Source organism: Nicotiana tabacum, chromosome 3 (genome assembly GCF_000715075.1).
Source record: "Nicotiana tabacum cultivar K326 chromosome 3, ASM71507v2, whole genome shotgun sequence".
NCBI classification, from domain to species: Eukaryota; Viridiplantae; Streptophyta; class Magnoliopsida; order Solanales; family Solanaceae; genus Nicotiana; species Nicotiana tabacum.
The window spans coordinates 133,558,003-133,576,236 of NC_134082.1; the positions used below are offsets into that span (position 1 = coordinate 133,558,003).

The 18,234-nt window shown below is 37.6% G+C and overlaps 2 long non-coding RNA genes across 2 annotated transcripts in view; both read right to left on the reverse strand.

Moving 5' to 3' along the window:
- Positions 1 to 10,492, reverse strand: part of LOC142179505 (uncharacterized) — a 38,747-nt gene extending 28,255 nt beyond the window's left edge. Inside the window, exon 1 of the long non-coding RNA XR_012707849.1 lies at positions 9,774 to 10,492. This is a non-coding gene — a long non-coding RNA (uncharacterized LOC142179505). The remainder of the gene's footprint in view (positions 1 to 9,773) is intronic.
- Positions 10,493 to 11,001: 509 nt separating this feature from the next.
- Positions 11,002 to 15,842, reverse strand: LOC142179506 (uncharacterized). Its single transcript, XR_012707850.1, has 2 exons — positions 15,144 to 15,842; positions 11,002 to 11,815 (listed from the first exon to the last, which is right to left on the reverse strand). It is a non-coding gene; the product is annotated as an uncharacterized LOC142179506 (long non-coding RNA).
- Positions 15,843 to 18,234: the final 2,392 nt, after the last annotated feature.

The window sequence follows — 18,234 nt, forward strand, 5'->3', positions numbered from 1 at the left end:
TTAAATGCCCACACTAGGGTTGGGTCACAACTATAGCTAATGGGGTTTAGCTACTCATAATCAAGGTATAAATCAAAGATGAAAATGAAAAATAAGCCATAAAAATTGATTACAAGAATTAAAACTAAGAATATAAGCTAAAGCTACTCTAAAATTACTCAAAGTGGTAAAGTACGGCTGTTCACGAGCTCCCTGATACAAAAGATGACCTAAAATGTGAAAAAGATCTATTTATACATAACTAAAATTACTGGACAAAAATACCCCTACGGAGGTTTTGCTGTCAGCGCAATACTGAGCACATCAGCGCTTGGACTTCCGTGGCCGTGCAAAAGCAGACGCAGATCTTTCTTCTCTTTTGTGCTTGGTTTGGACTTGATTTTGCTGGGAGCGTAAAAGTTGTCTCCTTCGCATTAGCGTCAACCACGGCCGTGCAATTTGGACACGGACCATGCTCTTCTGTTAGGATCACTTTGCAGAGTCTCTGAATCTTGATCACTAGTAAGTCCCGATCCATAAGGATCACAATGGTCCGCGTGGACCCTTCTAACCTTAATTCAACCCGAGTAAACCCCTCACTCAGTATCTGTACCTTATCGGCGTAAAGATCAGAGCCCATTTCGTAGCCGTCCTAAGCAACACCCTTATCTCTCCCGTCGGTGAACAAGGTAGGAACGTCAACCGTCCATGAGTACGAAGGCTTATCTCAAAGCACGGTACCCGAAACTTCCACATGTGGCTCACCAACTCTAACCACGACATTGTGGAAGGGTATGCCTTCCACGGCCCCCGCTAATGGCGGGACTTCAGATGACAGATCTACATCATCTTCAAGCATGATGGTGGCCGACTCGCAATCACCCTTTGTTGAATCTACGGCTCGGATTGTCCTTTCATCGACGCCTACCGACCTCCTTTTACGAAAGATCAAACCCTCCTCGCTCGGTGATGACTCTTCATCTATTAAATGAAGCAAGGGAGAGGCTGGTGTTTCTGGTGTTAATGCAGTCGATGACCGAGCCGACCTAGCCTCAATAGGAGGCAAAATGGAAGTGGACAGTCGGGAAGGCCTGGCCATAGTCACAGTAGGAGCGGACTACGAAGTTGGAGTGTTCCTCTTGCAAAATGCATGAGGAGGGGACCTCGGGCCTTCTCGAGGATCCCCGGGATAAAAAAAAAGAAGGTTAAAAGGTCGGTCTTCACAAAATAAAAAGAAGCAAGCGACCATAAGGCCACGACAATATAGATTTAAATGGGTAAACTCACCGGTCACAGAAAGCGCAGGCCCTAACTTCTTGAGGAAGGCTGGCCATTAGCGAATCCCCATTGTATGAGGGAGGACCCGACTAACCAAATCATGAATGTCTTCGACCAAAGGAGGGGGTACGGTTGTTGATACCCAATTTTCCCTCACATATTTTAAATATGCATATATATATCTTCAAAATAGTGCTTGAGCATTACCGAGTATTCTTTTCATAATTTTCTATAATTTTTAAAGGCTTCTAATCAATTTATTCATGCATTTTTTTATATGAATAATTATTAATTGGATCACAAATAATTTTATAATAATTTATTATCTAATTTTTCATCATTTACATCCTTAATAAGCTTTAAATATTTTTTATATATTTATTTTTTGCATCCTTAGGCTAAAATTGCATATTTTGCAATAATAGCCCATATCTATATACATAATTACATTATTTATATAAAAATAATTTTATATATTTTATAATGTTAAGTAATTATTTAAAATAATTTTCATGCACAAATTATATTTTTTGTTATTTACTAATTATTTTTTATAAATTATTTACTGATTTAATTGAGTATTTAAAATCTAGCCCTTTTCTTACACTACCCATTATCCCAGCCCAATACATCAGCCCAATACCCATTAACCCGACCCATTTCCTCTTTAAAATCCCAGTCGTTAATCTCAGAAGATCAACGGCTCCCAATACCCCAGCCCCTTTTAATTATACCAACCTAGAAACCCTAACCCCATTTCCCTTTACCCGCTGCCCTTGAACTCTCTCAACCTCTCCTTTTCTCTCTGTCAAACCCTAGTCGCCGTCACCTAAATCCCCTCAAATTCCCCTTTGATTCCAATCAGATATGGAATCTCTTGGTGATTTTCTTACCTTATCAATCTCATCTCGCTACTGGCTACTCGATTATGGCATAACCTAATAGCTTGCCTACTATGGCTAGCCGATCTCCTTCGCTTTGAACCGAATCTGGTTCGAACTTTCATTTTCTTTCCTTTTATGTTATTTCTTCGTCTCTTATGGTATGAATCTCTAAGATTCTCCCGATTCTTCAATTACCCTAAAACTAGGGTTCAGATCTTTCAAGATCTGTTACAGTTTCTTTTTTTTGAATATTCTCTGTAATGTTTCCGTAAATCTATCTATATACACCCTTTATTATGATTTTCATAGTTATTTCTTAATAATTTTTTCTTTTAAAAATTAATTAGGGCTTTCAGTTTTTTGATTCGAACAAGTTTTGGTTCAAGTTTAGTTTGTTTTTAATATTTTTTTTTGTCTGTATTCACCTTGTTACTCATAAATCTGCCTATTTTCCATTAAATTTTTTACTTACCTAAACTAGGGTTTTAAGCTTTTTTAATCGAACCAGATTTGGTTCAAATCTTATGTTTTCTTTAAAAACTCCTGTCTAGGTTCATTATGTGATATTGTGCTGATTTTATTGTTTGCGTTTTGAATATTCTCTTGTCTACCTTATTTTACTCCGCTGATTCTATGGTTTACCCAAAAATTAGGGTTCTGAAATCTTTTGCTAAGATTCTAATCTTTCCTTTCTTGTATGGTACTGATGTTTCCTTATTTTGCTCGATTTACCATATTCTCATTATTTCCTTACCTTAGTCGATCCTGTATTTGACTGTTGATTGATTCTGTAAAATACTTACCTTAGTCTAAGTAGTACTTGCCTGATTACACGCTGTTATGTCCTGCTAATTGATTGATTCTAGAATTATTTTTCATTCTTTATTTTTGTATATATGATTTATTCCCTTATTGGTCTGCCTAATTGAACACTATTTAAACCCTTTCCCCCTCCATCCCTTGAATACAGACTCGAACTCTCATACTCTCACTAAAAACTTAAGCTCTCTTATTCTAATTCTGTGCTAATTGTCTCTGGTTTTGGCCGGCTGAAAGTCAAAGCCAAGTTATTCTGGAACTTAACTGCTGTATAATATTTACTTGCTTTCTTACTTAACTGGTATGCCCTAATCCTTTGCAATTTCATTCTCTCTGCTTTGCTCGACTAGCATGTTTAAATTCCAAGTATGATTCTGTCGTTTTATGTGATTCTATGATCTCATCTGGTCCTATGAGTGACACTGTTAGTTTAAGCTTAATTAGTTTGAATAATATGAATCCTCTTATAAGTTAGCCTAATGTCTAAATCTGTTTCATGCACTATTTGCTAATCCTACACTTGTTCTGAACTTAGTATCTCTATAATACTATTAGCATGAAATTGGTTCATTAATCCTAACTCTACAGATTTTCGTATGGTTACATAATTCATACGTCTGACCAACTTAAGTGTTTGCCTAATTGCTTCTATGATTAAACAATGATTGTCCTAGGTGCTAGCATAAATGTTTAGCTTAACTAGACTCTTAACTTACTTGAATTATGTGTTTGAGCATTACTTTGTTTGGTGTATTTCAGCTTGCAACGCTGTGTTCTGAACCCTATTTCTTCTGAAAGCAAATTTTTTTTTAAAAATCCTGCCCCTACCTCTTTTATGTAATAATTTTAAAACCCCCACTCTTAGTCCCTTAGGTTCTCAACCACTCCAGTATGAGCAATGCTCAGGGTCCACATGAGACTCCTGTGAACTCTGACACATTGGATTTCCAATCTTTTATGAGCTATCTTCTGAATGTATGGTTCTGGTGTGAGCATTGCTCTGGGTCCTTGAGGCCCTTGGGAACTTTGACACATGGAAACCCTGGTTCTAATGTGCTATAGATGGATCACTATGATGTGCCTCAAAGTTGTTATGGTTGGAAGGCCTAGTCCCCAGGTTTATTTGGGCATAATGAAGGCTCCCTATAGTGTCTCATTACTATTGTGTAATTCTTTTGATATTCTGGTCTATAATAACTTTGTAATAACAGATTCTGGGAATATTTAGTAAAGCTGGAGGGTTTTCTTATTTTTTTTGTTAAAACTGGGAAAAGATCCTGCCTATAGGATTTAGTTATGCTGTCAATTCGTTCATTTGGTAAAAACTGTGTGAGTTCTATATTGTGTTTAGAAATCCTGCCTATAGGATTTTCATTGATGGTGTTAATTTTGCGTTTGCATATTAGAAGTCTTGCCTATAGGGTTGACATTAAAATACATATTAGAAATCCTGCTCATAGGATAGATAATCCAACAAATGTGCATAAGCAATCATGCCTATAGGACCTCGATGTTTGATTTGATCGGTTTTCTGGCAATCTGCATAATTTCTACCCATACACAGCTCGTGGAAATCATGCCTATAGGATGAAAAATTAGTTAGAAATTATGCCTATAGGATTTAAATTAATTCAGTAGTAGATCTCATGCCTATAGGACTAAAACCAGTTTCAAACGTAGAAATCATGCCTATAGGACTTAAGTAAGTATATCAGTTAGAGATCATGCCTATAGGATTAAAAGGGAATATAACCAATCTCTGTAAGTTAAAGTCAGTGCTACACCTAGAAATCATGTCTATAGGTCTGTAATCATCAAACTCGTAGAAATCATGCCTATAGGATTCTATCAATTGATTCTGAATACAATCGCCCTTGGCAATCACTTAGGTGATATACTTGTAGGATTTAATGATTCTGGTTTTATAATTGTGATCAATTACTACCTAAAATACCCACACCATGCTGAGTAAAATTCAGTAGGCAAACAACAGGATTTAACACCCGCGTTAATAAAATTGCATCTGCACTCTATTTTCTTGTATAGACATCTTGCCTATAGGGTCTTAAGGTTAATAAGGTTTGTTGTATCAATTGCGTGCTTTGTTATTTATATGTGGAGGTCAATATGAGCCTATATTTGCTTGTTGTCTGAAAGTCCTAATTGTTTTTGTTTGTCGCTTAGTCTTTTACATTTTCGAGCAACCTAGACTTAGTCTAGAACTATCCCAAATAGAGGTCATAATACCTCTAGGGCCATAGGTAAGGGATGGGTAGTGCACGCATAGGGATCGAACTATAATCAATTAGAATGCTTTAGGTAACAACTTAAAGATAGTAATCGGATAGCAGGAGGTGATAGTCCGTGCGCTAAGTACTATGAGTGACACCCCGACTTGAGATAGTTACAAAGTATTACACGGGATGATCCTATAGGCTAAAAAACTTAGGACTCTCCCCCTCCCCCTTATTCCTGTTTTAAATAAACTGCGTATTTTATTTGTCCAGATTGCTTTCTTCCCGTTAGACTAATTTGCTTAATTTAAGTTTGGTCAGGACCCACCATTATGGACCTCGAGGGGTGCCTAACACCTTCCCCTCAAGGTAATTTCGAGCCCTTACTCGATCTCTGGTGATGTAAACTAGTAACATGAGTTATTTGCTCCAGGTGCCCTAACACACCTTAATCCATTAGGTGGCGACTCTTTTAATCCCAATTCCCTACCCTCTCAAAAGGAGTTGTCCCAGAAATGTCGAAACCCGATTTCGCAAGAAAAAGGGGGCGTGATAGCATGGCGACTCTGCTGGGGACATCTTTAGGCTCTTACCATAACAAACTTGTTTGTGAATTAGTCTTTAAGCATGTCTTTATTATTCCGTTAATACTTGTACACCCATTTTCCCTTCCCACTCTATGTGAATTTATTTGTCTATCTTCATTCATTTATGATTTCTCTTCCCCGTTTCATCATTTTTTTGCTATGCAGACTGACTTGTCTCTTTGTTTTTCTTTCTTAATGTCTTTACAATTATTAAATACCGCATTTTATCATTATTCATCGTGCAAATACTTGGCAACATGTTATTTTCTTTTGCATAACTGCATGCTCAACATCATATTCCACTCTTGCGTACTAATACTATAGCGGTGCTTGATGAATGTCCGCGCTCTTCCTAAAATCACCCTTTAAATTTGGAAAGACTTATTTGCGATAAAACTAGTCGATCAGTGGTGCAGTCGACGGTTCCGCGCCTTTCCCTCTTAAGTTGTCCGTTTGAGGGTAGTAGTCTAGACTTCTATAGAAACCTTACTCTGGTAATAACTGTACATGCATCATGATCAAACCTAGCATGGGTTAATATTTTGTCGGCATAATAACCCTCTAAGAAAACCTTGTCCAAAGTCCACTAGGATTTCCATAATTCTAACGGGCGCAACCACGATATGTGCATCATTTGGAGAGATAAATGTCAACATGCTAATCGTTAATGTGTAAGTAGTCGAATCTGGAGGGGGCAAGGGTCTAACTCTGTTTATTTTTGCAGAAAATGAGGTATGAAGTCCCCAGGTTCAGCATGGTCCAAAGTATACCACTTTTATTGTTATATTGATGGGAAAACGTTTCACCAAGCGACAAAAATCATGTAAAAAAGGTTCTTGAAAATCTACCTTCCTTGTTGCAAGAAAGGGTTCAAACATTTTGAGGGTTGTAACTTGCTACTACAGATTTGGTTGTTAGAACATCTTCAGAGGGGCCAATACTACCAAGAGTATCCAAGGGGACCATGGAATGATCACATAGCTTTCCACCATCCCAAAAGAATGACCTTTATCCCAGACAGATTTGCACAGCCAGTGAATGCTACAGAATGGGCATAGTTCTTCAGCAATTTGACCGAGGACCAGGTTCACTGGATGTTCGAGTGGTTCCCTACTAATGAATTCATCATCAGATCCAGGGATGTTCCGCATTTGGTACTGATTAGGTTAAGGGGAATACATCCCTATGTTCCTATCAGGGTCATAAGACAAGCTGGTAGAAAACAAGTCATACCACGAGTCTCCAAAATGAGTCATTACAGAGCAGATTTTCAGGATGACACCATGCCATACATATGTAAGGCCCAACACATGTGGCATTTGAAGATTGTCGTAGAAAAGGATACCATCGAGCCAGATCGATATCACGCATATCATGCGTACTTCTATCCATCATAATTAGAAGATAACATAGCAGGAATAGTCGAGCTAGGGATTGGTCAAGGAAATACAATCATAGATAAGGTTGTTGAAGCACAAGTAAAGTATAAGAGGCTACGCAAAAGAGTCCTTGGGTCTGAAGCCATGCATTTTGAATAACACAAGTTAGACATTTGGAGGGAAATGGCTACAAGGCCGACAGAATAGTTGGAATATTTGGAGCATGGTCTAATGGAACTGGAAGGGAAGATGAGGAAAAGAGTCGTAGACTGACAGAATGCAAAAAGCAATGAGGGAGGACACCTAGCAAGGGCATACCTGCTACTGGACATGCACGACCTGGGGAATTTAATTGACAGAGCCAAGAGGGTCAAATATGGGGAAGGTCCCTCTAGGACCAAGTATATTAGGTTTATCTGTTTTTGAATTCGAATGTAATAAGGCTGATACCATTAGTAACTCATTTATTTATTGTCATGTTTAGGTTCGTCTTATTTATTACATTAATGAAATGAGGCATTTATCGTCATTAAATCTCTCCAAATCTACTTGTCTCAGGGTTTACCTCGAGCATAATGAGGTTCTCCAAATTAGGACGTGAATTTACATTCTCGCAATATGTGTTTAAATGCTGCAAATGCTTTTCAGAATCTTTACTGACTTGTTTACCTTTTTACACTTTTCTTTATTTTGATTATTCTCATCCCCTAAGGTTTGTTCGCACATACTGGCATCGTCAGCATATCACTAGATCTAGAGGCCCTCCTCCTCCAAGTAATCCAAAAGGCAAGGGAAAAACTAAGATGGATGATATGAGTGGTATCCGGAAAGAAAATGTTGCGCATGTGGAAAATGTTGAAACTTCAGACGGTCGAAGTACTCCGGCCCAGAATAATTTGGTCCTACGGTTAGAACAGAAAATACTGGAATTGCAAGGGGAACTTGAGCAGATCCGCAACTTGGCAAACCTCTCCCTCACCCTAAACGGCCCAGGCATTAACCAATAAAATGCTCAAATCCCATCACCTCCTCAGAACACACCAAACCAATGTCCACAAAATCCTCCCGTGCCCTATCAATATGCAACAACTCCCCAAAATCCTAATCCTCCATCAATACCCACTCCTCCTCAGCATCAACATCTTCCTACTCAATACCCACAAACCACTTACCATACTCCTCAGAATACCTTACAACCTATCCCTGATCCGCAAAATTCAACTAATGTTCACCACTACACTCCAACTGCCGACACCCACCAAAACAATCCCATATATGTGGAAACCTTACCCCACTCTACTCAGCCAATCTCATACACTCCAAAATCCACCGAGAAGGACCTGCTCATTAAGAACATGACAGAGGAGCTCAAGAAGCTCACAAGCCGAGTCCAGGGTGTTGAAGGAGGCAAAGAAATTGAGGGTCTAAATATAAGGACCTATGCTGTCACACCTCCTTTTTTACGTACACCTCCGAGAAGGGTATATGAGGGAGTTTTTCCAATTAAAGTAACAATCGAAACGGGATTATTTATTTAAAAATAAGAGTCTCCACTTGGGATAATTTATGGTGTCCCAAGTCACCAGTTTATTTTAAAATCCCAAATCGAGGAAATTTTATTTCTTAAAGCCTGCGTACCAGAAATTCTAGATAAGGAATTCTATTAACCCGGGAGAAGGTGTTAGGCATTCCTGAGTTCCGTGGTTCTATAACGGTCGCTCAACTGTTATAATTGACCTATTATCTAATGTTAATACATGTTTTAGCATATGGTATAATTTTAAATTATTAACCGCTTTTATTTAATTGTTTTTTTAGGAAAGATTCAACGTCATCTAAAACGCGTCTTGAACCACGTCACATAAATGCTCCCGCGGTCCATGACACATTTTATCTAACATTGTTGAGATTTGGATTTGGGTCATATAAATGCACACCCAAATTTAGGAAAGTAATTTAAATTACGCGCCTAAAGCAACTACACCTTTTGCGAGGGCCATGGAAAATTCAACTAATGACACACCTCGATTTTTCTATAAGAGCTAGCTAATTTTTGTGAGGGTCATGGGCTTAGGAGTTTTATTTGGCATGAGAACTATGGAGCAATGACTGTGAATAAGATGTGTATGATTAGCTCTTGATACATTAACAAGTTCAATTATCTTGCTAAGTTAGAAGGAGTTGGACAATTTATTAAGTTATAAGAAATGGGCTTACTAGTGAACTTATTGAGAAAGGACCAAAACTGAAATGAGACAATTGGGCATGGGCAGAGTCGTTCTTGGCCCGATTGTCATCTTGTCGCCAACTTTGTAATATAACCAATTCTGTCACATTTAGTCCCTTAGATATTTTGTAGCCATATCCAGTTGTGGTCAATATTAAAATACTACAGCTATTTATTTCTAATAATGCATAGTAACAGAAAGTTAGAAACTCACACTAGACATGAGAACAAATAAGACTTCAACTAAATAGACCTTTATCAAATTCTTGCTAAAACATTAAGAGACTAAACAGCAGGCTAGTTTTATGCAAGTTATAAACTGCAAATCTATAGAAGATGCATTTTATTCATTTAAAAAAAATTAGTAAAGTAAAACAAAACCGCACCTTCACCGGTGAAAAAACCATCTTCAATATATTAACAAAGAGAAACTCCAAGCCAAGCTTTGTACAATGGCAGTGACCAATGAGCTAACAAAATTGAAATCGGACCATGGCATCGGAACCGGAAACGCGAACAAGATTTCAACCGGAAAACTTCGCCGTCGAACTCGAAACTCAATTTTGACGCTGCTATTTTATGTCCGAAATGGGGGCTGTTTTGAATCGTTTCTGCTGGGTTTTGCAGGTTAACAACGCTGAGTTTTTGATTGAAAAAGGGGACGTTTTTGAGCTGCTTTCCGACAGCTTTTTCAGCTGAAGTTTGAGGGGCATTTTTCTGGAGTTTTTGGTCAGTTTTCATGGATTTTTGGGCTGTTTTTCAAAGGAGAAAGGCGCAGTATTTTGGTGGTTGAGCTGCTGCATTTATTCATGGTCTAAGGCTAAAGTTTGTGACTAGTTTTCATGGTCTTTTAGGGAGAGAGAAAGGGGTTGTTTCTGAGGTGGGTTTAGTAACGAGAATGGTGCTAATAATAGAGTTTTTGGCCCTTTGTTAATGAAGAAGGCGGTGTTGGCTTGAGGGAATAAGGTCAATAGCAGCAGCTGCGCGTTACATGAAGCTGCTACTCATTTTTGCTCTCTACAACTCTTAGCTTTTTGGGGAGGAGGCCGTGTCTTTGTTTTTTTTAGGTCTACCGTTGCTGGGTTTTCTTGGGGTCTAATGTTAGGTCTATATTTAGGTGTGAGGTTCTATTATACAGGGGTAGGGATTATGTTAGGGGTATGAGCCTAAGAATTATGAGCTTGGAAATTATGGGCTAGGTCCAAAATTAGGCCTAAAATGGATAGCTCGAGCCTATGTTTTATTCTTTTCTCGGTGAACAAGACTAAAATACTACTTTATTTATTAATTAATTTTACTTAAATAAAATAACTATTAAAATAAACTATTTTTTTGGGTATTTTTCAAGATTAAAAATGAGTACAAAACATTAATAGAACTATTTTTGTAATTTTTATTTTTCTTGTAATAAAATAAAGTAAAAGAGTAAAAATTAGTTGAAATAGCTATATTAGGCATAAATATAAATATTTACGTGCTAAAATATGAAAAATCTTGGGGAGGGTGAAAAATTACATGACTGGAAACGCGTAGAGTTTTCAGACAAAGAATGATTAGACATGTTTTTTGACCCGGTCCTTATTTAAGGAGACAAAAAACTAAGAGGACGGAAAATATGATCGAGCCCTGGTACCTGAGCTGCCTACATATCCTTGGCTATAAAGGAATCAGGCCACGTGTAGTTTAGAAGTGAATGAGGTGATGGAGTACCGAGGTGGAGAGCCAGTACAGGTGTCGTTCCACTGAGGTTCCGGTCCGCGGTCCCGTTATTACATCAAAATAAAAAATAAAAAAAAAACTAACTAAACCTATCAGCTACGAGTTACAAGATTTCTATCTATGAGTCTTCTGAAGCTTGATCTTGAGTCTTGGTTGTTTCTTCATGCGGACCCTGATCTGAATCTTGATGCTTGTTAGCCGCAAGTGTTGGTTCAATCTTCTTCAGCTTTTCAAACCAAGACAGGACATGCAGAGCTTGTGACCTCAGCCCTGTTTTGAGCAGCTCACATCTTTCATTAACTTCTACATTTGGATTCACTTCTTGTCTTTCTTTTTGTTTTTTTTTCTTTTTATTTTGGATTGTGACTAACTTCTGTTGATCATCTTGGACTGCTGACTCGCATTCTTGACGCGAGCTTGTTTTGTTGCTGACCTAAATTGCATTCTGAGTTGAATTCCTTTTTTTTTACCAGGTGGGCGCCTGATTGCTGAACTTGAACCGTCTTCTCTTGTTACTTGACACTGTTTTCCCTTGCACCTTGAACCATTTTCCTTTGAAACTTGAACTGTCTTCCTTCGAAACTGTTTTCCCTTGAAACTTGAGTTGTCTTCCTTCGAAACTGCTTTCCCTTGAAACCTGAGTTGTCTTCCTTCGAAACTGCTTTCCCTTGAAACTTGAGTTGTCTTCCCTTGTTCTCCAGGTGGGCACCTGATTACAACAAAACAGACAAAACAAAAGAAATTTTCCTGCCGCAGTTTGATATTGGGAACATCTGTGAGTGTTAACAAAACTATAAATCACATGCGATGCTGATGAAGGATGCAATGATGAGAGTAAAATTAATGACTCGACTAGGATGTGTGTCTCCTAAACGTGATTGAGCTTGCGAAAAACTATAAACTAAGCTTGAGTAAAGTAAAAACTGACCCTATTCTCCAAGCGGCCCCCCCGATTTCAGGAAAACTAAACATTGATAATATTAAGAAAATTAAAAAAAATTACTCCCCTTTTTTTCAAATTCAGACTTACTTTTTTTTAAAAAAAATTATTATCCTAGGAGAAAATTCATCGGACTAGGTTTTCTGTCTTAGGAGAAAGATTCATCAGACTATGTTTTTGATCCTAGGAGAAAATTCATCAGACTAAGTCTCTTTTTTTGGTATCTTAGGAGAAAGATTCATCAGACTAAAATTTTTATCCTAGGAGAAAATTCATCAAACTAGGTCTTCTATCTTAGGAGAAAGATTTATCAGACTAAGATCTTTTTTTGTATCTTAGGAGAAAGATTCATCAGACTAAGATGTTTATCATAGGAGAAAGTTCATCAGACTAGGTTTTCTATCTTAGGAGAAAGATTCATCAGACTAAGATTTCTATCATAGGAGAAAGTTCATCAGACTAGGTCTTCTATCTTATGAGAAAGATTCATCAGACTAAGATTTTGATCCTAGGAGAAAATTCATCAGACAAGGTTTCCTATCTTAGGAGAAAGATTCATCAGACTAAGATTTTGTTCCTAGTAGAAAATTCATCAAACTAGGTCCCTTTTTGTTATCTTAGAAGAAAGATTCGTCAGACTAAGATTTCTTTTGTTTTTTTTCTCTTTTACATTTTCCTTTTTTTTAAACCATTCGATCCAACCTGATGTGGGTTGCCTACGTATCATGTGGGAACATAAATCAGATCTTGCATAGTTCGGGAAGATCAGAAATAAAATAAATAAACTAACTCTTTTTTTGAATTTTTTATTTTTTTTTTTCGAAAGAAAGACTTCTAAAGAAGAAAGATTTTGTTTTTGAATTTTTTCTGGAATTTCGAAAGAAAAACTTCTAAAGAAGAAAGAAAATATTTTTGAAATTTTATTTTGAATTTATGAAAGAAATGCTTCTAAAAAAAGAAAATATTTTTGAATTTTGAATTTTCTTTTCAATTTTGAAAGAAGAATGAAAATATTTTTGGATTTTTGGAAGAAATTAAAAGAAAACATTTTTGCATATTTTTTTAAAAAAAAAACAATTAGGGTCTAAAAGAAAGGCTTTCTAAAGAAGCAAGTCATGGAAAATATTTTTGGATTTTTTGAAAATTGGGGTCTAAAAAAAAGACTTTTCTAGAGAGGAAGTAAAGTAAAATATTTTTGGATTTTTTGAAAATTATGGGCCGGAACCGATGAGGTTTTCCTACGTATCTCACATCCGGTGAGAATCAGACCCGCGTAGTTCGCCCGGTTTTGACTTAACAAAAGAAAATATGACTTATTTTGAAGTGACTTTTTTTTTTTCAAAATTTCAATAGAATTTCAGGGTAATTCAAATACATATCTCTCACTCTCTTTTTTTTTCGATTTTCATTTTCTTTCCCTATTCTAGAAGCCATTCAGCATGCAAGCTAAAATAGACAGATACGCAAGTAGCACGTAAGATATATCAGGATGGTCTTTTAATTTGGTGCACTTGTCCTAGACAGACCCAACCCCTGTATTGAGTCTCCAAAGTCAAATGCACGTGATACAAACAAACGTTCCTACTAGGGATCCGGCATGAGACTGAGTTATTCTAAGCTAAAAATCTGGGTATATTGTTCTAGACTTGTGTAACCGAGCGGACAACTCGAGTCGAGGAGGGGACTACGTACCGGGAACCAAAAGGCTATCCGGCTTTGTAACTTGTCCGAGCCTCTTTCTTATTTCAAGGTATGACACTAACAGAAGGAGGAGTCACGCCAGCGTGCACATCCCCGAAGAGGAGAAGAGAAGGGTTTCGTAATAGTTTATATACAATTCAAATAATATCAAAGCGGTAACAAGCGGCATTTAGTACGTTAGGCTCAAACATGCAATAAAATCAGATAATAAATAAAGCCAAATATAACAATTATTCTAAGCTCGAATTCTTGAACCTTGAACTAGAGATTCTGGGTTCTGTTCCCCAACAGAGTCGCCAGAGCTGTCACACCTCTTTTTTTACGTACACCCCCAAGAAGGGTATATGAGGGAGTTTTTCCAATTAAAGTGACAATCGAAACGGGATTATTTATTTAAGAATCAGAGTCGCCACTTGGGATAATTTATGGTGTCCCAAGTCACCCGTTTATTTTAAAATCCCAAATCGAGGAAATTTTATTTTTTAAAGCCCGCGAACCAGAAATTCTAGATAAGGAATTCTGTTAACCCGAGAGAAGGTGTTACACATTCCCAAGTTCCGTGGTTCTAGCACGGTCGCTCAACTGTTATAATTGGCCTATTATCTGATTTTAATACATGTTTTAGCCTACGGTATAATTCTAAATTATTAACCGCTTTTATTTAATTGTTTTTTTAGGAAAGATTCAACGTCATCTAAAACGCGTCTTGAACCACATCACATAAATGCACCCGCGGTCCCGACACATTTTATTTAACGTTGTTGAGATTTGGATTTGGGTCACATAAATGCACACCCGAATTTAGGGAAATAATTTAAATTACGCGCCTAAAGCAACTACGCCTTTTGCGAAGGCCAAGGAAAATTCAACTAATGGCACACCTCGATTTTTCTATAAGAGCTAGCTAATATTTGTGAGGGCCATGGGCTTAGGGGTTTTATTTGGCATGAGAACTATGGAGCAATGACTGTGAATAAGATGTGTATGATTAGCTCTTGATGCATTAACAAGTTCAATTATCTTGCTAAGTTAGAAGGAGTTGGACAATTTATTAAGTTATAAGAAATGGGCAAACTAGTGAACTTATTGAGAAAGGACCAAAACTGAAATGAGACAAATGGGCATGGGCAGATATTTTGTAGTCATAGCCAGTTGTGGTCAATATTAAAATACTATAGCTATTTATTTCTAATAATGCATAGTAACAGAAAGTTAGAAACTCACACTAGACATGAGAACAAATAAAACTTCAACTAAATAGACCTTTATCAAATTCTTGCTAAAACATTAAAAGACTAAATAGCAGGCTAGTTTTATGCAAGTTATAAACTGCAAATCTATAGAAGATGCATTATATTCATTTAAAAAAAATTAGTAAAGTAGAACAAAACCGCACCTTCATCGGTGAAAAAATCATCTTCAATATATTAACAAAGAGAAACTCCAAGACAAGCTTTGTACAATGGCAGTGACCAATGAGCTAAGAAAATTGAAATCGGACCATGGCATCGGAAACGGAAATGCGAACAAGATTTCAACCGGAAAACTTCGCCGTCGAACTCGAAACTCAATTTTGACGCTGCTATTTTACGTCCGAAATGGGGGCTGTTTTGAATCGTTTCTGCTGGGTTTTGCAGGTTAACAACGCTGAGTTTTTGATTGAAAAAGGGGACGTTTTTGAGCTGCTTTCCGGCAGCTTTTTCAGCTGAAGTTTGAGGGGCGTTTTGCGGATTTTTTGGTCAGGTTTCATGGAGTTTCGGGTTGGTTTTCATAGGAGAAAGGCGCAGTGTTTATTGGTTGAGCTGCTGCATTTTTTCATGGTCTAAGGCTGAAGTTTGTGACTAGTTTTCATGGTCTTTTAGGGAGAGAGAAAGAGGTTGTTTCTGAGGTGGGTTTAGTAACGAGAATGGTGCTAATAATAGAGTTTTTGGCCCTTTGTTAACGAAGAAGACGGTGTTGGCTTGAGGGAATAAGGTCAATAGCAGCAGCTGCGCGTTACATGAAGCTGCTACTCATTTTTGCTCTCTACAGCTCTTAGCTTTTCGGGGAGGAGGCCGTGTCTTTGTTTTTTTTAGGTCTACCGCTGCTGGTTTTTCTTGGGGTCTAATGTTAGGTCTATATTTAGGTGTAAGGTTCTATTATACAGGGGTAAGGATTAGGTTAGGAGTATGAGCCTAGGAATTATGGGCTTGAGAATTATAGGCTAGGTCCAAAATTAGGCCTAAAAATGGGTAGCTCGGGCCCATGTTTTATTCTTTTCTCGGTGAACAAGACTAAAATACTACTTTATTTATTAATTAATTTTACTTAAATAAAATAACTATTAAAATAAGACTGACCGTTAAAATAAACTATTTTTTTTGAGTATTTTTCAAGATTAAAAATGACTACAAAATATTAATAGAACTATTTTTGTAATTTTCATTTTTCTTGTAATAAAATAAAGTAAAAAAGTAAAAATTAGTTGAAATAGCTATATTAGGCCTAAATTAAATATTTATGTGCTAAAATATGAAAAATCTTGGGGAGGGTGAAAAATCACATGTCTACATATGCATTCAGTCAGACGTGGAACTGCCGAAAGGTTACAAACCTCCCAAGTTTGAGAGGTTTGACGGAACGGGTGACCCGAAGGTACATTTGAGGACATACTGCGATAAGCTCATGGAAGTTGGGAAAGATGAAAGAATTCGCATGAAACTATTCATGAGGAGTCTCACTGGAGATGCCCTATCTAGGTATATCAGTCAGAATCCCAAGAATTGGGTTAATCGGGTAAGCATGACATCGGACTTCATAGACCGATTCAGATTTAACACAGATAATGCACTTGACGTCTTCTACATGCAGAACCTCAAGAAGAAATCAATGAAAATTTTCCGCGAGTATGCTACTCGATGGAGTCAGAAGCTGCAAAGGTCAGGTCGGCACTAGAGGAAGAGAAGATGAATAAATTTTTCGTCAGGCCCCCGGATCCATAATACTATGAAAGGTTAATGGTCATCGAAAATCACAAGTTCTCCGACATCATCAAACTCGGGGAAAGGATTGAAGAAGGGATCAAGAGTGGGATGGTAACCAATTTTGAGGCATTGCAGGCTACGAACAAAGCATTACAGTCAGGGGGTATATCAAAGAAGAAAGAAGTAGGGGCAGTAATGGTAGCCCAAGGTCCAAAATCTCCACTTACATACCAAACATCTCCACCCACATACTAACCTTCACCTCCCAGATATTCTCAACCCACTAACGCCTATCACACTTATAACACCCAGCCAGCCTATTACCATTCACCTCCAACCCGTCAAAACTATCAAAAACCCAGACCCAATTTTGATCGTAGGCCGCCTAGATAATACACCCCTATTAATGAGCCCATCGACTAGCTATATGAAATACTGAAGGCTACCAGATATGTCACCCCATTCCCGATGTCGCTATGGAAAACTCCTCCTAATGGGTCAACCTGAATACGACATATGTCTACCATTCCGGCATGAAGGGGTATACTATTGATGAATGCCGCACTCTGAAAGACAATATTCAAACCCTAATTGATACAAAATTCATACAAGCAATGGAAGCCGCACCAAATGTCCGCAACAATTGTCACACTCTAAAATCGAGGAGCGCGACCGATGCTCAACCGAGTAAACCCGACTGAGCAAGCCTGTTAGATTTTATTCTACCCAAAGTCATCCTTAAATAAAGAGGAGATGTACTCCATTATTCAAACTCTGAAAATATTTAATTAACGACTTTGATTTTGGTTCCATCAGTAGTTTCAACCATAATATCTAAACTTTTACAAGTCTATAGTTTCTTTAAAAACATATTTGCCAAATACCAACATTTCTAGTTAAATCCCCAGCATCAAACACCACCTACAATCTATCTACGGAGCCTCTAAGTACAACTAAAGAGTAATACGGAAATGTTGGTAACAAGGCTCCGTCAATACTTTAAAATACAAAGTACATGATAAATGAATGATACAGGACCCCAAAATGAAATATGGCTCACCAAATCAGCTAAAGAGAGGATGCACCGCTATCTGAGATCAACACTGACTGCTACGGAACCACCTATATCCATTTCAAAGATGTAGCGGCCCCAGTAAAAGGGACGTTAGTACTGTGGAATAGTACTAGTATGTATAACTAAACACCATCTCATTAGAAATAACAACTATACAAGAATAAATAAATCATAAGGACTAACAAAAGCTTTAAACAATCACCACATCATCAAATAAAAGGGATCACATAGCTTTCACATAATTTCTGTAGCTTTAGGTTGGGACATTTCATACTGTTGCACCATCATTCACAATACCACCGCTTTCTCGTGTAGAGTCCGATCACAACCCGATCGGCTTGGTTGCCTCACTTGAGACATGTACCCCAATCGCAATTTCATTATCACTTTTCGGTTTCAATATCAGCACAATACCACCATGTGTGCGGCATGGAGTCCGATCACGGCCC